This window comes from Hylobates moloch, unplaced genomic scaffold (assembly GCF_009828535.3).
Source record: "Hylobates moloch isolate HMO894 unplaced genomic scaffold, HMol_V3 SCAFFOLD_14, whole genome shotgun sequence".
In the NCBI taxonomy this organism is placed as follows: domain Eukaryota; kingdom Metazoa; phylum Chordata; class Mammalia; order Primates; family Hylobatidae; genus Hylobates; species Hylobates moloch.
Window position 1 is genome coordinate 62911260 of NW_026652289.1, and position 6246 is coordinate 62917505.

Consider the following 6246-nt stretch of genomic DNA (forward strand, 5'->3'; position numbering starts at 1 on the left):
GCAGAGAGTGGGAAGACAGCTCTACTAACCCTTCAGCTCTAGCATTCCATGACTTTTTAAGGAAATGTAATACAAGTCAAACCAGGCAATAGAGAGGAGAAGGGAAAGGCAGAGGGTGTGATTATGGTGACAACAGCTGCCTTCACCTATCGAAGAGTTATCAGTAAAAGACATTTCAATCTTACAAAGCAACTGTTAGAAACTTCTGTCTAACACCATCACAAATAGGTTCATGGTCAGCCTAAACATGTGTACTGTGCATTTTATGGGTGACTTTGAAAGATCTGTTCAATTATTTTTCAGAAACTAAATTTTCAAAAAATTAATATGTGTACAATTAAAATGAATGAAAGAAAAACCATTATTGTACAGTGGTATTAACGAGACTATGAAATGGCAATACTTTTTTAAATCACAGATTTGTAATATATATGTTCACTGTGCAGAGGGATTGTACCTTGTACAAAATAAAACAAATTTCTCAAACTAATTTAACAAGAATGCCTACTGTTGTATCACAAATGGAAAACGTGTTTATAATCTACACCTTAAGTTTAAGGGTAGAACTAACCTACATCCTGCTTGGGCACTTTAAACAGCTGGAAGAATGAAAATTATTCTAGTAGATGCTTGAAAATAAGTGAAAAACTTGTATCAAATTTTTGACAGAGGAGTCTCTTTCTTTAAAGTAATGAATGTGAGCACCGTATTTTATTCATGTTCAAAACTTATTTAAAAGTCTCGGGACCGGGCGCGGTGGCTCACACCTGTAATCTCAGCACTTTGGGAGGCTGAGGCAGGCAGATCACGAGGTCAGGAGATTGAGACCATCCTGGCTAACGTAGTGAAACCCCGTCTCTACTAAAAATACAAAAAAAAAATTAGCCGGGCCTGGTGGCGGGCGCCTGTAGTCCCGGCTACTCAGGAGGCTGAGGCAGGAGAATGGTATGAACCCGGGAGGTGGAGCTTGCAGTGAGCCGAGGTCGCGCCACTGCACTCCAGCCTGGGCGACAGAGCGAGACTCCGTCTCAAAAAAAAAAAAAAAAAAAAAAAATCTCATATACATTCAGTATACTAAAATTAGAGGGTTTCTCAGCTTCACAAATATTTGGACTCAAAGACAACTATTACAGTTTGTGCTCAGCTCCAGAGGCACAAAGGTACTTATATGGAATGAGTAAGGGCCAGTGTAAGGGCCACTTCATTTCTATAATGCAGTGAATAGCTTCCCACTAGTAGAAGTTATCATCCAGTATAGTTACTATGGGTATATCTGTTTTACAAACTTTAAAGACATAAACTTGTGATCAAACTGGTAAAGAAGCAACAGGATTAATTTTGTAATAAAATACAGATGCTAAAATATGGCTTACTGAGTTCATTCAAGTAAGTTTAAAATTCCTCCTTCACAGTTCCAAAGGTTTGTATATAATCCTCATATGTATATAACCCTCATATTCTGAAGACCCATTCAGAAGAGATTACTAATAGGTAATTCTCAAGAGCTATGAGTTGACATCTCAGTTAAAGACAAAACATAATCAAGAGTTTTAAGACTAAAAACGATATTTACTGACAGTAGTGTAAGATTATGCATTACAAGTCTCAGAATATTACTCAATACTATGAATGATAACTAATGGCCAATTGCTGCAAGTTGTCTACTCAAGAATGACACATTAGCCATTCATTTAACCAGAGGGAAGAAAGAAGAGGCCCATTCAATCAACATGCAGCAACAGGAGATGGAAAATCTTTCTATGAAGGGATGGATACACAGGGGGTTCATTGTACTTTTATACTTTTGTATAATAATTATATGTAAGTATATACTTATATAATTGTAATATATAATTCTGTATAATTTTTAATAAAAAACTTTAAAATTTGAATAGTAATTCTCATAGCTCCCCAGGCTACACCAGAATGAACCCTAAGATTAGCCCTCTCACTCTTCTAGATGGCCCTCCCTAATTGTCCTGACATGGAATTGTCAAGGGGAGGCGGAGATAGATACTATGAATGTAAATACAGATTGAGTATCCAAAATGCTTGGGACCAGAAGTGTTTCAAATTTGGGATTTTTTCAAATTTTGGAATATCTGCATATACATAATGAGCTATCTTTGGGATGGGACCCAAGTTTAAATATGCAATTCATTTTACATTTCATATATACCTTATACACATAGCCTAAAGGTAATTTTATACAATATTTTTAATAATTTTGTGCATGAAATAAAGTTTGTGTGTATTGAACCATCAGAAAGCAAAGGTGTCACTGTCTCAGCCACCCATGTGGACAATCTGTGATGGTTTGCAACACCATCATTCGTGACTGTTAATTTCTATGCTACCAATAAGCAATTCATTTTCTTACACTTATTCACACTAGTATTTAAAAAATATGATGTATCATTAATACAGTGAAAAAGAATGTGTTCAGGGTAACTAAGCAGCACAGTAGCATCACCAGAGTATCTGTACCAGCAGTTAAACCACCACCACCACCACCACCACCAACAGCTGGCTTTCAGTCTCCACCTACGATGCTGTTTTGATTGAAATGTTACTGTACACCTCTGCGGGAACGCTGAATAAACTGTGTGTGGTGTGCCTGCGTTTTGACTGTGACCTGTCACCTGATGTCAGGTGTGAGATTTTCCATTTGTGACTTCATGTTAGTGCTCACATTTCCAATTTTAGAGCATTTTGAATTTTTGGATTAGGGATGCTCAACCTGTATGAAAAAAGCATGTTCCCTGCCCTTGTGGATCTTACAATGTAGTGATTACCAAAGGGGAGAGATAAATGGAGAGCCCTGGTGATTAGTGAGGTGCTAATTATGTATTTTCTTCCCTGGGCTTGCAGAGATAGAAAGACTAAACAGTGCTCTAATCCAAACCCACAGAAAGTGGAAGCTCTGGTCTTTAGCTTCAGTTGTCAGATTCCCTCCTCATTCCACCTTCTGCTTCCCAAGCCACTGCCCAGCCTAGCAGATGGCCCTCCAGATCCTTGGGTAAGAGAAAGCATGGGGACTGTACAAAGTACGGTCCTGTTATTTAGGCATCCACTCTAATGTAAACCAAAACTAGTAACTGAGGACCCCAACTGCCTCCTCCAGAATTGGTTTCACATCAAAGACAGCCTATGGAAAGTGCTGCTTCTTGGGGCTTCCCAGACTGTCCCGTCTCAGGCATGATCTTCTTCTACAGTATTCTTCGGCCCATATGACGAAAGACTTTGGCACAGAGGCTAGTACAATGGTCAGCAACTTCTTAAAAGATATGACAAGAAACAGTATCACTTCCCTAGAAATACCTGAGAAAATGGTATGCTGAGAGATTAGAGGTTGTCAACAGGGGGACAGGTGCTAAAAACAGTACATTATTCATTGGGATGAGAGTTAAAAAGATCTGAGATTTTGTGGTTTGGAGCAAGGTTAAGTTCCACTGACTCAAACATAGTAAAGGAATCCTGTTGGCTGCTAATTCTCACTACCATCACTGGTACTGGTAACATAGTTAGCCAATATACGTAACATTTTGTGCTCACACCTGTGTCAGGAACTATCCTATAATAAATGTCAAAGAATTGAATTTAAATAATGTTTTGACTATTAATAATTAGATCACTATATCAACAACCCCCAAATACCATGTATATCATGTACACGCACACATAAACCTGTACACTTGGATTTAATCACTGGTTCTACTGGATAGCTAGCCTGTGGATTGATCTACCTTCTTGTAGATTCCTATTAAAGAAATAATTTTTAAAAAATTAAACACAAAATGTTTTTAAAAGTTCTCTCCCAGACATGAGTATATTTTAAAGTACATATTAAAAGCCAGCAGTTTTTTTTTTTAACAGCAAAAGCCATAAAACAAGCAGTTCTCAATTTACAGTTAATATAGCAGCGCATCAAGTGCTCCTCTCCCTTAGCATATATGGTACTTTGATGCATATTGTTGATATTGACAGTCATTTTGCAAACAAATGTTCTGAAAGCTTTCATCTTACTTAAAGGAGTAAACATGGAAATAAAGGCACCATTTTAATCAGGTTATTGTGATAAGACCAAAAACATTCCACAAAGTGTATACCTCATTTTGACTTCTCTATTAAATTTAAACTTGAGTTAGAATGTTAATAATTTGGCTTTAATTGAAGAGAGTTCATTCAGAGAATTACAGTTGGAGTTGGGATGAATCCCCAGAATTTATTTAATCTGGTACCCTCATTAATTGGAAGAATGTGAGGCTCAAAAATAAAATGACCACAAGAGCCATGACAAGAAACTCTTCATTACTCAGTCCAGTGCTCTATCATACCAGCTACTTTCACTCTTCTAACCCACACAGTTTACCATATTTTCTAATACATGCTAGTATATTGCCTAGTACACAACATCCTTTCAAATATTCTTTCTTTATTCTCCAATTCACTTTTCAGGAGAATAGATAACCTCAATCATATTGATTCTCAGCCTAATGGTCTCCCTTACATAAATTATAATGACATTAGCATTTTGTATCACTTTATTGTTACCATCAACCTCCTACAGTTTGGGGGAACCCAATCATTCTTTAAAACATTAGAATGACAACTCCAGTTTATTTGGCATATGGTATAGGTGAGTGGGAAAGACCTGTTAAATCCCAGAAAGGGGCGTGGCACCAGCACCACCCAACCAGAAGAAAAATCTCTCTTTGGCGCTAGTGTCATAGCTCCCTATCTGTTCCGCTAACCTATTAAATGATGTGGTGGAAGAGGATCCTTTCACAATCTTTGTTCATTTTTTTACAGAGCAAATGGAAGTCATACATAACCTTTTACAAAATTCATTTTTTGTTTTAATTTTTTTCCAGGTTTGTGACATTTGTGAGACATCAGAAAATCAATTTATATTTTTTTCCTCTGTTAAAACAAACAAAGCAAGCCCCCCAAATTGAAACCTAACAGGTTAGAATAAGTTCTTAATTATCCACCCAGCCTTTGAATTCTTTTGCTTCTAGTGTTGGCCAAAACCGTCTAAATAGTACAGCTTCTTCTCTAAGGTAGATGGAAGAGATTATCACAATAGCTCAACCCACTAAAAGCATTTATATTTTATAAATACAAGTCAGCAAAGACAAAAATTAAGATATTCATTTTCTCAATGATCAAAGAAATGTGACCAGCTCTGATGGGCAACCCAAACTCAAGAAGTCTAACTTTTCTGCAGAACCCTTCAGAACTTAAAATATCACTGATGTAAGGTCACTAGCTGGCACCTCTTCTTATAACTACAGTTTAACATATTCAATGCAATGGGCAATAACTTACCCTTACATAATGACAACTACTATTAAAGAGAAATCATGGCATTTGAGAACAATGACATAAGATTAAATCAAGGCACCATGGCTAACTATTCAGGAGACTATATAACAGGTTAAAAAAAAATTCAAGGCTAGGCACGGTGGCTCACGCCTTTAATCCCAGCACTTTGGGAGGCCGAGGCGGGTGGATCACGAGGTCAAGAGATCGAGACCACCCTGGCTAACATGGTGACCCCATCTCTACTAAAAATACAAAAAATTAGCCAGGCGTGGTGGCTGGCGCCCTGTAATCCCGGCTACTCGGGAGGCTGAAGCGGGAGAATGGCATGAACCCGGGAGGTGGAGCTTGCAGTGAGCCGAGATGGCGCCACTGCACTCCAGCCTGGACAACAGAGCGAGACTCTGTCTCAAAACAAAAAAAAAGAAAAATTCAAAGTTAAAATAACTGAAAATCAAGGTCAAGTAGCAAAATACTTCTAAACTGCCTTAAGCCCTGAACTGTCATAATATTTAAAAATGTACTGTTTCTTGCTTGAGACAGTTTGTCTCCTAAGATACTACTCAGAATAAAGACACCTGTTGAAATGCAATCAAAGTCATTTTCTAATACCTAATATTTCCTGGAATTCTCCCAAGATCCAACCATACCCAAAGCAACATTTAAGTCTACACTTGGGTAAAAATTCTAAGTTACTTTATTCATTTTCGATTCACTATTTAGTTTTTCTCTTTTCTCCTTACTTTGTAAAAAATTTACCACCAACTTTCAATAAAATAGAGATGGATTCTTTTCCTGGGTCTGGTGACACTGTTATATATGAAAATACACACTGCTTTCCTAATGTTTTTGGACATACCTTTTCCAAGAAAAGCATAATTGAACTGCAGGTCTAAAATCAAAGCTGAATTCACACACTGA